General features: G+C 46.5%; 1 long non-coding RNA gene across 4 annotated transcripts in view; it reads left to right on the plus strand.

The window, feature by feature from the left end:
- The window catches only part of LOC146020644 (uncharacterized), a 66,232-nt gene extending 49,096 nt beyond the window's left edge, over window positions 1–17,136 (plus strand). For all 4 annotated transcript variants that reach the window (XR_014450822.1, XR_014450823.1, XR_014450821.1 and 1 more), the window contains one exon: window positions 16,860–17,136. This is a non-coding gene — a long non-coding RNA (uncharacterized LOC146020644). The remainder of the gene's footprint in view (window positions 1–16,859) is intronic.
- The last annotated feature ends 1,528 nt before the right edge of the window (window positions 17,137–18,664 follow it).

The following is an 18,664-nucleotide window of genomic DNA, read 5'->3' on the forward strand; positions in this document are numbered from 1 at the left end:
TTAGGACAAGCACATGGTTAATATGGATAGTTGCATCAGGGGACAGGACACTGAAGCAATCATCAGGGTGGCAGAGGTTTATATATTCTAAGAAAGGCACATGAGGAGAGAGGGCCCTGCTCGTGAGAGCTTACATTCTAAAGGGGAGGGTTAGACAGACAGGGGTGACACAAAAGGTAAAGAAGTGGGCATAAACAGTAGGTAAGGATAAGCGATGGTCAGGTTTTATGCAGGAGGGTGGGAAGATGACAGCTTAGTCTTTGATATTTTAAGTTTAAAAAAGCGCTGGGTCATCCAAGAGTAGACAGCAGAGAGACAGTTAGAGATATGAGTGAGGATAGAGGGAGAGAGATCAGGAGAGGAGAGGTAGATTTCACTGTTATCAGCATAGATGTGATAGGGGAAGTTGAGTGAGCACATAAGCTCACCCAGAGAGGATGTATAGAGAAAGAGGACACCTACTATCAATGGAAGAGCAGGAGAGGGGAGGTCATTAGAGGTACAGCTGGTCATTTTCCAAACAGACAGTGCAAGTACAAGCTTTAACAGTGATAGTAAAAGTTGTTTGCAAATGTAAAATGCTGATGTTATGGTTGAATTGCCAGATTAAGCAGCCAGGAGTAGTATGTTGTGTGAATGAATTTAACTCACTCAAAGCAGACTTTGGTTTTCTCCGTTGTTGTTTTGTCCTTCAGTTTCACTTCGGTTTAACGCTGGTATAACGCTGTAGTTATGAATCAGTTTTCCCACTTTAATAACGGCCCACTTCAATCTAGGCCCACAGCCTAACCGGCCACAGCCGTATGCAATGACTACTTAAGTACTCTAACAATGCATGAGTTCCCAATTCCCAATAATTGGAATCCACTCGTTTAGTCCCCACCCCCTACAACACATAGCAATAAAAGTGGCTTAGAAAAACAAAACTAGCATTCCAGGATTCTATATATCACCTAGAATAAAATAAATTCCTCCCTACACACAGGCTAGGTACTGTTGTAAAGTACACAGAGGAGATGTTTAGTGTTTTACCTAGAAGTACAAATCAATCCCACACAATAGATGTAATGCTCTGCAGTACAGAGGAGATGTTCAGTGTGTTACCTAGAAGTACAAATCAATCCCACACAATAGATGTAATGCTCTGCAGTACAGAGGAGATGTTCAGTGTGTTACCTAGAAGTACAAATCAATCCCACACAATAGATGTAATGCTCTGCAGTACAGAGGAGATGTTCAGTGTGTTACCTAGAAGTACAAATCAATCCCACACAATAGATGTAATGCTCTGCAGTACAGAGGAGATGTTCAGTGTGTTACCTAGAAGTACAAATCAATCCCACACAATAGATGTAATGCTCTGCAGTACAGAGGAGATGTTCAGTGTGTTACCTAGAAGTACAAATCAATCCCACACAATAGATGTAATGCTCTGCAGTACAGAGGAGATGTTCAGTGTGTTACCTAGAAGTACAAATCAATCCCACACAATAGATGTAATGCTCTGCAGTACAGAGGAGATGTTCAGTGTGTTACCTAGAAGTACAAATCAATCCCACACAATAGATGTAATGCTCTGCAGTACAGAGGAGATGTTCAGTGTGTTACCTAGAAGTACAAATCAATCCCACACAATAGATGTAATGCTCTGCAGTACAGAGGAGATGTTCAGTGTGTTACCTAGAAGTACAAATCAATCCCACACAATAGATGTAATGCTCTGCAGTACAGAGGAGATGTTCAGTGTGTTACCTGTTGGAGACAAGAGATGATGAGTCAGATGAATCTGGTATAACGCTGTAGTTATGAATCAGTTTTCCCACTTTAATAACGGCCCACTTCAATCTAGGCCCACAGCCTAACCGGCCACAGCCGTATGCAATGACTACTTAAGTACCATACATACATACGTTATGTATGGTACCATCTCTGCGACACCTTCAGCTTCACTGACCTGGCAGCTTCATCACAGTCATTCGGCCAATATCACCTTCTGGTTCCCATGCTATGCCACTGTTACCTGCCCTTAAATTAGGGCAGCCCTAGGCTTGCAAAATATTAAGTGCAAAATGTTATCCCTAAAGAATGTCAGTTGTCCGTCATGTCTTAGAGAGCAGCTTCAAGTTTAATGGAAGCATATTGACAAATACATACAGAATTTTGCATACATGGGCATTCTAGATTGTAAATTAGTGAGCAGAGCCCTCTTACTTCTAAGGGGTAACTAATTCTCTATTTAATTCTAGAAAATAATAGACAGAATTTGATAGTAAGGTACACTGGTTCCCTCCATAAGACCTGGGCCTGCATAATTAGTACCCCCCTTCTCTCGCCACCACTGCATAGGTGAAGAGGTGCAGCAGAGCCACAGATTGTTTGCCTCTGGGCTCCAGTTATACAGATTCAGATGAGGATACACCATGCTTGCCTACTTTTGAAAACTAGTTTCAGGGAGATTATAATTGGTAATAGAAGTTTGCACTGAGCCCCATTGAGGGGACGTGTTATGCTCCACCCAAAGGGTGTGGTAAGTTCCAAATATGCAGAGATTGTGAAATGAGATTGTGAATATGGCACCTAGAAGCGTGGGTGTGTACTGCTATATCCAGTATCCGACTTATATCCAAATATAGATGAGTCCCAAATCAGTTAGTGAGAGATACTCAGGGCCGTTTCTAGACAATTTAGCTCCCAGGGCAAAGAAATAAAAATGCCCCCCCCCCCCCCCAAATACAGAACAAGGTATAGAAGAAATTGTGCACGCGCCAAAATAGGGGGAATGGTTTGTTTGAAAAGGGGGTGTGGCTTAATATACGGGCGTGGTCTAGCAGGAAAACATTACCTTACATCTCACTTTTGAAACCTGCATGTCCAGACATTGGTTACCGCAGGAATGTCATTGTCTTCCCGCACTTAAGTTGGCGGGCTGAAGGCCACACAGTGACATAAAAATATAAAGGCCCACATAGTGACCTAGTACGCCTCACAGATCAAAGCCAAAAAATGACAGTCTACTTAAATCATTATACACTATTTATCCGTGATGCCAATTACACATTACGCCGCACACTGTGATGACAATTACATATTAAGCCGCACACCATGATAACAATTACACATTATGTCACAAAACATGATGCCCATTAGACCTCACACTGTGATGGCAATTACACAATACTCCCCAAACCGTAATGCCTATTACACATTATGCCCCACATGCCGCTGCCGCACAACTGATGCCGTTTACTAATATGCCCCCACAGTGCCAGATATGCCCCCACAGTGCCATATATATATATATATGCCCCCACAGTGGCAGATATGACCCCACAGTGCCACACATATATGCCCCCATAGTGACAGCTATGCCCCTACAGTGCCACACATATATATGCCCTCACAGTGCCACACATATGCCCCCACAGTGCCAAATATGCCCCCACAGTGCCAAAGATATGCCCCCAAAGTGCCAGATATGCTCCCACAGTGCCACACATATGCCCCTACAGTGTCAGATATGCCCCCACAGTGCCACACATATGCCCCCAAAGTGCCAGAAGCAGCACAACTCACTGTCTCTGGCCCTGGGTCTCCCCCTCCAGTCCCCCGCCGCTGCCATCGCTGCTGCTGCTTCTTCTTTCCTGGGGAGGGGAGGGGAGTGGAGCGGAGCGCATCGCACGTCTCTCCTTCCCCTTCACTGTATACCTGAGCCATCAGCCATTCATACCTCGCGGGCTGGCTCCTGATTGGCTGCCGGCCCGCAAGCTCTGATTGGCTGAAAGTCCAGTGATATAGTGAGCGAGGGGAAGGAGAGACGCACGGTGTGCTCCCCTCCCCAGGGAAATCACTCAGCTGTGCCTGCCTGTGGCGGACGGGAGAGAGCTGAGGGGGAGAAAGGGAGGCGGCATTGGGGGGAGCTGTCATGTGCCCCGGCTGTTTAACAGAGGTGGACAAGCCGTGCAGTGCCCCGGGCTGCTGCACGGCTTGTCCGCCTCTGGAAACGGCCCTGAAGATACTATACAGTACTTGGTAAAGTGCTGGGAAATGGCAGTGATGAATCAATGTAAATGTACTGTAGTTGTGTTCTGGTCACTGGTTCTGTCTGAAGTGACTGTCTACCAGTGACCAGAGGACACCTACTGAAGGTGAGAATCGCCTCTAGAATACTCCCTTTACTGAATTTATCTCTTTTTAATTCAATTAAGTAGAGATGTGTGGGCTCGGATTTCAGAGATCCGAGCCCCCACGGACGTCATCATTCCGAGCCCGATTCCGAGCAGCGCTCGGAGATTCCCGCCTGACTCGGTCCGTCCGCGTGATTAGAACGTCATCTCCCGGCGTCGGATTTCGCGAGGCTTTATAAGCAGCTGCCGCGCCCCGCCATCTTCACTCCAGTCAAGTAGTGGGTTGGGAGAGGGTGTGTTGGTGCTGCTGCTGCTGGGGCTTAAACTTGAGCTTGACCTTGAGCTTTTGCAATCACTGGTGCTGTCTCTCAGTGCTGCTGTGTAGTAGTCTAACTGTGTACTTGTAGTACTACTGTCTCCTCTGTGCGGTCTACCTCTGGTGTGCTGTGCTGCCTGTAATTGATTATTTTATTTGCTGGGGCTGTCTCCCTCAGTGCTGCTGTGTACTCTGTTCTCAGCTTAGGACAACAGTCTAACTGTGTACTGTACAGTACTACTGTCTCCTCTGTGCGGTCTACCTCTGGTGACCTGTGCTGTAATTAATTATTTTATTTGTTAGGGCTGTCTCCCTCAGTGCTGCTGTGTACTATACTATGTTCTCCTCTGCTTAGAAGAACAGTCTAACTGTGTACCTGCCTGTAGTACTACTGTCTCCTCTGTGCTGGGGCATACATCTGGTGCTGTGCTGTGCAATTTATTATATATATAATTATTAATTATATTAAATATAAATATATATATAGTCCACTGGTGCTGCACTGCTGCCTGCACTGAATCTGCCAGTCTGGCGGTCTGTGGTCTAGGGCTCACTGGCTAAAATAAATAATTAAATACTGCCTGCCTAATAAATAATTAAATACTGCCGTATATCTCTACCTTTGTGGTCTGGGGCTCACTGGCTATACTGCCGTATGTACCGTCTGGTCTGGGGCTCACTGGCTAATAAATAATTAAATACTGCCGTATATCTCTACCTTTGTGGTCTGGGGCTCACTGGCTATACTGCCGTATGTACCGTCTGGTCTGGGGCTCACTGGCTAATAAATAATTAAATACTGCCTGCCTAATAAATAATTAAATACTGCCGTATATCTCTACCTTTGTGGTCTGGGGCTCACTGGCTATACTGCCGTATGTACCGTCTGGTCTGGGGCTCTCTGCCTAATACTGCCGTACCTGTGTGGTGTGTGGCTCACTGCCCAATACTGCCGTATCTACCCTCTGGTCTGGGGCTCTCTGCCTAATACTGCCGTACCTGTGTGGTGTGTGGCTCACTGCCCAATACTGCCGTATCTACCCTCTGGTCTGGGGCTCACTGCCTAAATACTGCCGTATATCATTATCTACCTGTCTGGTCTGGGGCTCTCTGCCTAATACTGCCGTACCTGTCTGGTGTGTGGCTCACTGCCCAATACTGCCGTATCTACCCTCTGGTCTGGGGCTCACTGCCTAAATACTGCCGTATATCATTATCTACCTGTCTGGTCTGGGGCTCTCTGCCTAATACTGCCGTACCTGTCTGGTGTGTGGCTCACTGCCCAATACTGCCGTATCTACCCTCTGGTCTGGGGCTCACTGCCTAAATACTGCCGTATATCATTATCTACCTGTCTGGTCTGGGGCTCTCTGCCTAATACTGCCGTACCTGTCTGGTGTGTGGCTCACTGCCCAATACTGCCGTATCTACCCTCTGGTCTGGGGCTCACTGCCTAAATACTGCCGTATATCATTATCTACCTGTCTGGTCTGGGGCTCTCTGCCTAATACTGCCGTACCTGTCTGGTGTGTGGCTCACTGCCCAATACTGCCGTATCTACCCTCTGGTCTGGGGCTCACTGCCTAAATACTGCCGTATATCATTATCTACCTGTCTGGTCTGGGGCTCTCTGCCTAATACTGCCGTACCTGTCTGGTGTGTGGCTCACTGCCCAATACTGCCGTATCTACCCTCTGGTCTGGGGCTCACTGCCTAAATACTGCCGTATACCATTATCTACCTGTCTGGTCTGGGGCTCTCTGCCTAATACTGCCGTACCTGTCTGGTGTGTGGCTCACTGCCCAATACTGCCGTATCTACCCTCTGGTCTGGGGCTCACTGCCTAAATACTGCCGTATATCATTATCTACCTGTCTGGTCTGGGGCTCTCTGCCTAATACTGCCGTACCTGTGTGGTGTGTGGCTCACTGCCCAATACTGCCGTATCTACCCTCTGGTCTGGGGCTCACTGCCTAAATACTGCCGTATATCATTATCTACCTGTCTGGTCTGGGGCTCTCTGCCTAATACTGCCGTACCTGTGTGGTGTGTGGCTCACTGCCCAATACTGCCGTATCTACCCTCTGGTCTGGGGCTCACTGCCTAAATACTGCCGTATATCATTATCTACCTGTCTGGTCTGGGGCTCTCTGCCTAATACTGCCGTACCTGTCTGGTGTGTGGCTCACTGCCCAATACTGCCGTATCTACCCTCTGGTCTGGGGCTCACTGCCTAAATACTGCCGTATATCATTATCTACCTGTCTGGTCTGGGGCTCTCTGCCTAATACTGCCGTACCTGTCTGGTGTGTGGCTCACTGCCCAATACTGCCGTATCTACCCTCTGGTCTGGGGCTCACTGCCTAAATACTGCCGTATATCATTATCTACCTGTCTGGTCTGGGGCTCTCTGCCTAATACTGCCGTACCTGTCTGGTGTGTGGCTCACTGCCCAATACTGCCGTATCTACCCTCTGGTCTGGGGCTCACTGCCTAAATACTGCCGTATATCATTATCTACCTGTCTGGTCTGGGGCTCTCTGCCTAATACTGCCGTACCTGTCTGGTGTGTGGCTCACTGCCCAATACTGCCGTATCTACCCTCTGGTCTGGGGCTCACTGCCTAAATACTGCCGTATATCATTATCTACCTGTCTGGTCTGGGGCTCTCTGCCTAATACTGCCGTACCTGTCTGGTGTGTGGCTCACTGCCTAATACTGCTGTATCTGTATAACTGCCTGCTGGTGCATACTCACTGACATATATATAATTGCACTCCAGTGGTTCTGTTCTGTGACATAACTCCACAATAATAATGGAGATCCAAAATATGGAGGTTAACAAACAAAGGAAAGATGAAGATGCACTTCCTCATAGTTCTGAAGCTGCTGCCACTAGTCATGACATAGACGATGAAATGCCAACAACGTTGTCTGCCACGGCCGATGCCCAGTGTGAAAGCAGAGGGCATGTACAATTGAAACCAAACTTCCGTAAAAGGAAAAAAAATATGAAATGTTAATCAGTGGAAGAGAAACTTAAACTTGGCAATATGCCATTTACGACACGGAGTGGCAAGGAACGGCTAAAGCCATGGCCTAACTTCATGACTAGTGGTGCAGCTTCAGATGACGAGGAAAGTCCTCCTCCTCCGCTCTCCCCGCCCAATAGGAAATCAAAGAGAGTTAGGCTGACACCGACTCAAAAAAGTCTGAAAAAATTTCAGAAAAAAAAACAGAAAAAAATTCAGAAAATAAATCTGGAAAAAACTCATCCTTCTAAAGACATATCCCAAATCCCCACGGAGAGTTCGAGGGTGGCGGTGGTTGTGATGCCGGACCTTCCCATCACTGTACGTGAAGAGGTGGCTCCTTCCACCATTTGCAGTACGCCCTCTGCATATGCTGGAAGGATCACCCACAGTCTAGTTCCAGATTTTATCAGTGAAGGTGATGTTGTACACCAGGAGGAGGATATTGATGTAGCTGGCACTGAGGAGGAAGTTGTCGAGGAGGATGGAGACTTGGTTTGCTTAAATGACGCACCAGGGGGGAATGAGGCACCTTTGGGGGAAAAAGTTGTTGTCCATGGGATGAAAAAGTCCATCGTCATGCAAAGGACCAATAAATCCACCTCTGCGGTCTGGAATTTTTTTTATCCGCATCCGGACAACAAAAGTATTGCCATTTGTAGCTTATGTAAAACTCCAATAAGCAGGGGTAAGGATCTTGCCCACCTAGGGACAACCTCCCTTCAACGTCACCTAAAGACGCGTCATGGTTCAGTGTTTAGTCCAGAAAGTGCGGCTAGCAGTCCAGCGACACCTAAATCACTTGGTCCTCCTTTTGGAGCCAAATGCCTGAAAAGCACACCACCAACTCCCTCCTCGACAAATTCCTCCTCGATCCGGATAGGGGGGAGTCCTGCAGTCCATCTCACCTGCATGAATGACTCCATAGATTCCTCCGGAGGATCCTGCAGCACTACGCCTACTACTACTACTACTGCCGCTGCTGCTGCTGCTCCTGGAAGTCAGTCATCATCCCAGAGGGGAAGTCAGTCATCATCCCAGAGGGGAAGTCGTAAGACTGCTACGTCTTTCACTAAGCAATTGACCGTCCAACAGTCATTTTCCATGAGGATCTAATACGACAGCAGTCATCCTATGGCAAAGCGGATAACTGCGGCCTTGACAGCTATGTTGGTGTTAGACGTGCGTCCGGTGTCCGCCATCAATAGAGTGGGATTTAAACGGTTGATGCAGGTATTGTGTCCCCGGTACCAAATCCCGTCTAGATTCCACTTCACTAGGCAGGCGATACCCGCGATGTACAGGGAGGTCAGAAAAAGTGTCCTCAGTGCCCTGAAAAATGTGGCTGTACCCACTGTACACTTAACTACAGACATGTGGACAAGTGGATCAGGGCAAACTAAGGACTATATGACTGTGACAGCCCACTGGGTAGATGCATCACCTTCCGCAGCAGCAGCAGCAGCAGCATCTCCTGCATGCCAGCTCCTTCTTAGGCAGGCTACGCTGTGTATCACCGGTTTCAAGAAGAGGCACAACGCCGACAACCTCTTAGAGAAACTGAGGGAAATCATCTCCCTGTGGCTTACCCCCCTTAGACTCTCCTGGGGATTTGTGGTGTCGGACAACGCCAGTAACATTGTGCGGGCATTAAACATGGGCAATTTCCAGCACGTGCCTTGTTTTGCCCACACAATAAATTTGGTGGTGCAGCATTTCATAAAAAATGACAGGAGTGTGCAGGAGATGCTTGCGGTAGCACGCAAAATTTGCGGACACTTTCGGCATTCTGCCACAGCCTGCCGAAGGCTGGAGCAGGAGCAAAAACTCCGCAACCTGCCCTGCCATCAGCTGAAACAAGAGGTGGTGACGCGCTGGAACTCCACCCTCTATATGCTGCAGAGGATGGAGGAGCAGCAAAAGGCCATTCAAGCCTACACAGCCACCTACGACATAGGCAGAGGAGCGGGGCTGCACCTGACTCAAGCGCAGTGGAGGCTGATTTCCGTGTTGTGCAAGGTTCTCCAGCCGTTTGAAGTAGCCACACGTGAAGTCAGTTCCGACACTGCCTGCATTAGTCAGGTGATTCCCCTGATCAGGCTGTTACAAAAGCAGCTGGAGAAAGTGAGGGAGGAGCTAAAGCGGAGCGATTCCGCAAAGCATGTCGCTATTGTGGATGAAGCCCTCCATACGCTTTGCCAGGATACGAGGGTGGTCAGTCTGTTAAAGTCAGAGGAATACATTTTGGCCACAGTGCTCGATCCTCGGTTTAAAGCGTATGTTGTGTCTCTGTTTCCGGCGGACACAAGTCTACAAAGGTGCAAAGACCTGCTGGTCAGGAGATTGTCATCTGAAGGGGACCGTGACACGGCCCCAGCTCCTCCTTCATTTTCTGCCACACCTGTGCCTGTGAGGAAACAGCTGCGATTTCCCACACAACCCGCTGGCGGGGATGCAGGGCAGGCAGGAGGGAGTTTGGACATCTGGTCCGGACTCAAGGACCTGCCAACGATTGCTGACATGTCTACTGTCGGTGCATTGGATGCTGTCAACATTGAAAAAATGGTGGATGATTACTTTGGTGACAGCATCCAAGTAGACATGTCAGACAGTCCTTACCTGTACTGGCAGGAAAAAAAGGCAGTTTGGAAACCCCTGTACAAACTGGCTCTATTTTACCTGAGTTGTCCCCCCTCCAGTGTGTACTCCGAAAGAGTATTCAGTGCAGCGGGGAACCTGGTCAGTGAGCGGCGAAGGAGGTTGCTCCCGAAAAATGTTGAGAAAATGATGTTTATAAAAATGAATTATCACTTATTCAATGAAGAGCAGGAATTGCCTCCAGAGATTATAACTGGACCTGTGATTGTGGAGTCCAGCGGGGACGAATTGATAATCTCTGAGAATGAGGAAGTACACACTGAAGGGGGCGAGGAATCAGAGGAGGAGGAGGAGGAGGAGGATGATGATGATGATGATGAGTGACGATGACATCTTGTTACTGTAGAGCCAGTTTATACAGGGAGATATTATGAATTGGTTTATTTTTTGTGGGGGCCCAAACAAACCAATCATTTCAGCCACAGTTTTGTAGGCCCTGTCGCTGAAATGTTTGGTTTGTTAAAGTGTGCATGTCCTATTTTCGCAACATAAGGGTGGGTGGGAGGGCCTAAGGACAATTCCATCTTGCATCACCATTCATTATTCCTACTGCTGAGAGTCATTCATATGTGGGACTTGTCTTTTCAATGCATACAACTGTTTGCATTCCACTTGATTGCTGCACCTTCATGGGTGAGAATGTGATCTCCCTGACCTGGAGGAGTCAGGGCTGTTGCCGGAAGGCTCAATTACACTTATTTTTGGCCGGCTACACTTTTTTTTACCTGTCTGGTCTGGTGCCCACTGCTGACAGTCATTTTTAATGAGGGTATTGTCTTTCAAATGCATATAGCTGTTTGCATTCCACCTCATTGCTGCACCTTCATGGGTGAGAATGTGATCTCCCTGACCTGGGGGACTCAGGGCTGGGGCAGGAAGGCTCAATTACACTTCTTTTTTTGGGCGGCTAAACTTTTTTTACCTGTCTGGTCTGGTGCCCACTGCTGAGAGTCATTTTTAATGCACATCAGGGTCAGGATCAGGCACATCATAATTAATAATCAATCAATCATAATCAATCAATCATAATCAATCAATCTATCATAATCAATCAATCATAATCAGAATCAAGCCTGGGCGGCTGCAATTAAAGTTCTTTGTGGGCGGCTAAGTTTTTTTAGTTTTCCAGTTACTGCAGTTTTATACATAGCTTGGTTTTTGTAAGTTGAAGACTTGTCAGTGCAATTTTCTTTTACAATATCCTTTATCTTTGCATGGACTTTGTGTATTTGGTTAGCATTCTGAGGTGTACACTGACTGCCTTCACCTTGAGCATGATCAGTTTCTGAAGCGGCAAAAATCCTTTTGTTTTGAAGATAGTCACTTTCTTTGCCGTTAGTTGTACAGGCTGACCTACTAACAGACACAGTTGCTTCGGAACAAGTTGTTGGAAATTTTTTAGGAGATAAAGCTGTACAAACCTTCTGGCCCCCCTTTTCAATTTTTAATTGATTTGCAAACATTTTGTACTATTTGTCATATGTGCATAGCCTTTTAGAGAGAACTGCTTTTTCCTCATCAGATAACCTTTGTAATGATTTGACCTTCGCATCTCTCTCCTTTTTATTTAATGACAAGAACGATGTATACTTCTTTAATTTCTTCATCAACTGTTCTTTATTCATGAAATGGTCCGATAAAGCCTTTCCTCAAAACTTAAGTAAAGTTATGTTTCCTTGATAATACTTTCACAGCTCACAAAATTCTCATCACTGGCTTCCTTTTCTTTGCCACTTGATACCTTGTTTTCACAATAAAGATTGGTTTATTTTTGATGACCAGTTGGGTACAATTAGTTACACATCTTTTTGGGCGGCTAAACTTTTTTGGGGGAGGCTGCATTTAAACTTCTTTGGAGGCGGCTGCAATTAAACTTCTTTGGGGCACAGGGGCACAGGGGGTATCCTGTAGTGGGCTGCCACACATTTTTTTAAATATGGATCTTTCAGCACAGAGACCAACTGCACATCAGGGTCAGGATCAGCCAGGTTGTTAAACGGGGTTTCGACCATGAATCAATCACATCATAAAATTAATTAATAATCAATCAATCAATCATAACCAGAATCAAGCCAGATAGGGGTCTTGTTAAATATTAAACTGACCAAAACAGATACACACACAACTAGTACTGCCTCATCTACCTGTCTGGTCTGGTGCCCACTGCTGAGAGTCATTCGTATGAGGGACTTGTCTTTTAAATGCATACAACTGTTTGCATTCCACTTGATTGCTGCACCAATCGCCCACTGCTGGCTGCAGCTCTCACCCTGCATTAATTTGGGAGTCTGCCACTGCAGTCTTTTTTTTTGGAGCCTTGAAACATTTCGGGATGCTGTACTATCCGACACCTTTAGGTGGACTCTGGTCTGTCTTGTATCCAGCACAGTGGTCTCGTGTGCAAGAGATTGTTCTCTGTCCTCTTTTGGATTTGTGTCACCATCTTCATGGGTGAGAATGTGATCTCCCTGACTTGGGGGAGTCAGGGCTGGGGCAGGAAGGGTACAGGCTGAGTGGGGGTAGGGCACCCTTGTACTCTGCTGCTTTTGCCAGCTCCGGCCGGTAGCGTCTCCCTGGTGTCACGGCTGGCACTCTGCAGGGCCTCCCTCTTGCCTTCCTCATGATGCTGGCTGCTGGCTCTCTCTGTGTGCGCTGCTGTCCATCACCGCCGGGTCTCCTGCACGGAAACGCTGCCCGGCTATCTCCTCTCTAGCGGGTCTCACTTCTGCACGCTTCCAGGCTGCGCACTCTGCTGCTCTCCTCTCTGTGGATCTTTAGGGTGCCCAGCCTGTCTTCTCTCTCTAAGCACGTGTCATCCTCTCTCACGCTGCTGCAAACCCTCCTCCGTCACGCTGCACAGTTTCATTTCACCTCTGACCTCTCCTTTTGCGCTCCTGTGACAGTGCCCCTGTAACGGTGTGGTGCAATCTGGATCTGGAGCTGATTACGGCGGCAGCTTCTGGATTCCTCACGGCTTCTTCCGGAGAACCTGTGGCAGGGAATGGCACAACCCAAGGAGAACCCACAAAAGACAAGGCTACTACGGCTAGCAGCAACAAATATTTATTTAAAGGAGATATGTAAATGGGTTGCTGCAATACACTCACGTACTTATGCAAAACAGTCACTTTATATCATTCAGTAATTAAAGCTATAACTAATCAATGACCAGATTAACGAGAGAACAATTACGCAATAAATTACATCACAACAATAACAATATGACAGAATAATATTACGTCACAACATGTCCGCCAAGTGGCGCTATGCACCCTATATACACTGCGCGGTAGTCCCTGGTGCAAAACAACACAGTTCCTGAATTTGAATAACGGTCCCGCGAAGGAAATCCTCACAAGGTGATTAGGCCATAACTTAGTGTGCACACTACTTTTATGTATAACAAAAGTGATCAAAAATCCTCTCTAAGAGGGGCAGGCAGATTCCCATCCCTTAGGGCAATCTCCTGTATCAGAGGCAAACAGGCAGTCCTGTTAGTGGGGGTATCCAACACCCCAGTACCTGAACAATCAGCTGCAGTTGCCAGCTCCTGCTGGTCACGACTCCTGGCTGGCCACTGCCTGTCTTGGGTGCTGTGTGGTCCTCTGGGTGACTCCCAGATGGGCGGCAATGTCCCTCTCTGCCTAGTTCCGTGCTGTAGGTCTCTGCAGTCACTCCTACTGGGCTCTATCTCCCTTCACATGCTGCTCACCCCTTCTTCTGGTCAGCAGTGCTGGCTGTCATTAACTGCTGGGTCCTTGCTCCCAGTGCCTGGTCTCAGATGTGTGCTTCTCTCTGCACAGCATCTCTGTCTGCATGCTTCCTGGCTCAGGATACAAGCTCTTCACCCCTCTGCACACTTTCTCTCTCTCTCACACACTGCTGCTGGGATCACCTCTGACCTCCCAGCTTCCTGTCTCATGTGCAGGGGAGCTGGGACACTAGGACACTAGCTGAGTCTGTTAACCCCTCACAGACCTGCAGCTTCCACAAGCAAAGGAGGTTTTCCTCTGAGCAGCATTGGCTGCAATTAAAATCTCTTTGGGGGCACAAGAGTACACCAGGGGTGGACTGCCACACTCCCTGGGCAGCCAATCAGGGGGGTGTCAGGCTCCCTGCACGTGGACTGAGCTGGGGCTGTTTAACCCCTCACATCCCTGCAGTTTTCCTCTGAGCAGCATTGGCTGCAATTAAACTTCTTTGGGGGCACTCCAGGGGCACAGGGGATATCCTGTAGTGGGCTGCCACACAAGCACATTCACATTTTTTGAAATATGGCTATCCACAGGTTGTTCAGTCTGCCATTTGAGATTGGGATCTTTCAGCACAGAGACAAACTGCACATCAGGGTCAGGATCAGCCAGGTTGTTAAACGGGGTTTCGACCATGAATCAATCACATCAAAAAAATAATTAATAATCAATCAATCATAATCACAATCAAGCCAGATAGGGGTCTTGTTAAATATTAAACTGACCAAAACAGATACACACACAACTAATACTGCCTCATCTACCTGTCTGGTCTAGTGCCCACTGCCTAGTACTACCGTATCTACCGTCTGGTGCCTAGTACTTCCTAGTACTGCCTTATCTACCGGTCTTGTGCCTAGTACTGACTTATCTACCGTGTGGTGTCTAGTACTGCTTCATCTACCTGTCTGGTCTGGTGCCCACTGCTGAGAGTCATTCGTATGAGGGACTTGTCTTTTAAATGCATACAACTGATTGCATTCCACTAATGAGAGTAATTGATTGCTGCACCAATCGCCCACTGCTCCTCGGCTGCACTGTGTAAACAGTGCACAATCAAGCCAGATAGGGGTCTTGGTGCTTGTTTTGAGGTTGTAGCAGGGGAGTGCAGCTACGAGTCGTAACACCTTGAGAGAAGATCAGTACTTCTCTACCGGCAAAGGACATCCTCCTCGACAGAGCGCACAGCTTCACGAGGGACGCATGTGAAGCAGTGAGCAAAGGGAACACCCGCCTAGCGAGCCAGATCACCTGAATCCACCCTAGCGATCAATAGAGTTACAGAAGTCGCAGCCAGATAGAACTCTTCCAGCTGCCACCTAGTCATTGATTAGCCCCCTCCCCTCCACCCATTAGGCAATGATTGACGAGACGAATGGTAATAATAAATAATAAATGAATAATATTACTAATCAGTAATCACCAAATTAAAAATCAGATGAAATGAATTATAAATAATCATAATCACAATCAAGCCAGATAGGGGTCTTGTTGGATGTTAAAGTGATCGAAACAGTTACACACTTGCAGACAAACTCTGTGCTGCACAAAATGCCCACCGCTCCTTGGCTGCACATGGTAAACAGTGCATGATCAAGCCAGATAGGTATCTTTTATGGGCCTATTTTTTTAAACTGCCATCATGTCTGCCGCTGCAGTGCCACTCTTACATGAGCCACGTGTTTGTGCCGCACACTTGTGTGGCTTAGCATAGTTATCCAGCTACCTCAGTGCAAACTTTGGCAATAAAAACAATATTGTGAGGTGTGAGGTGTTCAGAATACACTGGAAATGAGTGTAAATGAATGTTATTGAGGTCAATATAGCGTAGGAGCAAAAAAAAACACCAAATTCTGCCATTTTAGCTGTTTTTAGGCTTTTTTTAACAAAAAAATCAGAACCCAAAACCCAAATAAATCCAAACACAAAACACTTAGGAGGTGTTTTGCCAAAACCCATTAGAACCCAAAACCTCAAGGTAATCAGAACCCAAAACCCAAAACCCGAAAAGTGGCCGGTGCACATCTCTACAATTAAGCTGGATCCACCAGGAATTTAGCCTGGGTTCTTATATATATAACACATTGGGTCTTCCCAGACCAATTGGTGATATCGTCATCATTTTGACCTTTTATAGGTATACCCACTTAAAGAGATCTTACCTGCAAATTTGCCGTCAGAAAGAATAATCTTTAGCGACATTGTCTGGAGGAAGATCATTCTCCGTTCAGCTGATCTACTAACATAGATAATAAAAGAATAGGTACTTCATGTATGCTAGGACCCATTAACCATCCTGTTACGAATTGTTTCTTCTTGTGAAAAGTACCTTTAACCTATTCTTGTGATCTGTTAACCCCCGATGAAGTCCCGTTAAGGGGCAAAACTCGTTGGGTATCTTCTGCTGTTTCCAAGTGTCTGAGATGTCTCAATGAAATTTATAAAGATCTGGAATAACTGCTGCCACTGTGTGGAAAAATACTTTTTTATAAACATTTGAAATTATATGGACTTTTTACTATATGCTAGAGTGAAATTACCTAAGGCTTGATTGATCTAATTGTGGTGATCAAAAATAGGGGCGCCAACTCACAATTGTATTCCATACTTTCCCCCCTATCCCCCATCCAACAGGGGATTTGTGAGTAAGGGTGCCCCCACACGAGTACTTTAATTACCTGTGGCGCGATGCAAGGGTCTGTTCACTTTATACAGTGTGTGTGTGTGTATATATATATATATATATATATATATATATATATATATATATATGTATGTATGTCCACGCTTTGAGAAATAGAATGGTTAATTTACTGTATAAAGTGGTTACTTAACAGTATGTAAAGCTCTGCGTATAAATGTCTTTGGAATGACCGCTTCCTTTCTTTACACTGCAGGGTAAATAATTTGCATTTTGCAATGATACAACATACTGCATTTTCTTATTGAAAATTTTCACACTCTCTGATTTATTTAGCCACATGTTCCTGATCAAAAGAAAGCAATAATACTCATGACTGAAACAAAAGACAGATGAAAGAATCCTGCCCTGGAGAGAGAAAGGCATCGCACTGTCACAGTCAGCATATCACTTATTTGAATAAGCGGCAGCATGGAACAAAAGAACACGGAATATAAGAGAAATAAAAATTCTTTGCTGAAAAAAATTATACAATGAGTTAACATAAATACATTGGCTTTCTCACATTTGTCTTGCTGAATTTTAAATGAGTAATAAAACACATTTATATATTTTATTAATAAGTGGCACTCTGCACTTTACAGTATTTATGAATTCTGTATTTTAAAATTCTATTAATAGAGCAGAGATGTCATTGGTGTCAATTAATTTGTTTCGTAGGAAGGGATAGGATAAGATCAAAGAGATGTTTGGGTGGAATAAAAATTATAGGCAATTTCCCGGCAGAACATAAGGGTAAGTTGTTTTTGAGAAATGCTTGAACTGCTGTTAACAATGCAGGCAATACTTGATTGGACATGTGGAAGGAATAATGATGCTGACACACATTTCTTGGATAGGATAATGCAAAATCGGGCCAAGATGTTTAAGAACCCGGGCAGGCAGTGTACCACCATCCCTCTTATTCCAGCAGGGCCAGACTGGCCCTCTGGCACTTCTGGCAAATGCCAGAGGGGCCGATGGCCAGGTGGGCTGATTGCTTTTTGCAAGGTGGAGGCTCTGCCTCCCAATTGGCACACAGAGCGACCCGCTGGATTTGAGACACAGCCAACGGCTCTCTCTGTATGACGCTGAGGTCTAGGAGAAAGGGGACATTACATGCCGCTATTCACCTCTCTCCTGCAAGCCGGGAGAGGCAGTGTGCACACGCATGTGCATGTCCAGTGTGTGCATGCACGCAACAAAGGTCGCGCCCGTGCATAAATGCCAGTGGATTTGGCGGCCCAGTCCGTCACTGGATTCTAGCGTCTACTGTTTCTCTCTTGCTGCTCTTAACACCAACCCCGTACATCCACACCCCCAACCTGCCCCTTGCCATCACCTTGCTAGTTGCTTCCCAATGGGTTAGTTTCTTTGGAAGTGTTTAAGATGCCAGAGCAAATAAAGTAAAGTTATGGCACTTCTGAGTCTTATGTACTGGGCGGTTGAGCCATTGCCAGGGGTGGATTGGCAATAGCACCCACTAGGAAGATTCCCAGTGGGTTGATCCACTTGTGGCCAGGAGAGGGTAGAGGGTGACAGATTGGTGGTGTAGTTCTGTTAGGTGGTAGAAGGTGTCAGGCTGGCTATGTGAGCATGTAAGGGAGCAACCTTTTGGACATTTTTCAACGGACACTTTAAATCTCAATCCACCCATAACACCAGAGAAGGTCATTGTAGTGGAATCAGTATAAAGTCACAGATCCAACTGCAGGAAAAGATACAAGGATGGCTGCAAATAATCAGGCCCTATTAGGGATGCATCCCTTTTACAAACAAGCAGATGAGTTGCACACCATCAAATGATTTTTTAAGCCTTCGCTCTGAAAAGTACATCTAATGCAAACTTACTTTTCAGAAGCTCCCTATCTGCACAGTTGGGGGTGGGCACTGACATCATGTGACGTCGCCTGCCCGCCCCGGAGATGCATGGGCATGGTGGGCTCGCCCATACAAAATGCTGGGCTTAACCCTGCAAATGCCTCCTAACTGCCCAGCATGTTGTGAACACCCCGGTGTATTTGCACATACGCAAACGTCCACCGTCTAAAGGGGGAGCGAATTCGGACCTGATTGATCCGGTCTGAATTTCCCCCTTTGTT

This window comes from Crinia signifera, chromosome 7, assembly GCF_055691185.1.
Source record: "Crinia signifera chromosome 7, ASM5569118v1, whole genome shotgun sequence".
NCBI lineage: Eukaryota > Metazoa > Chordata > Amphibia > Anura > Myobatrachidae > Crinia > Crinia signifera.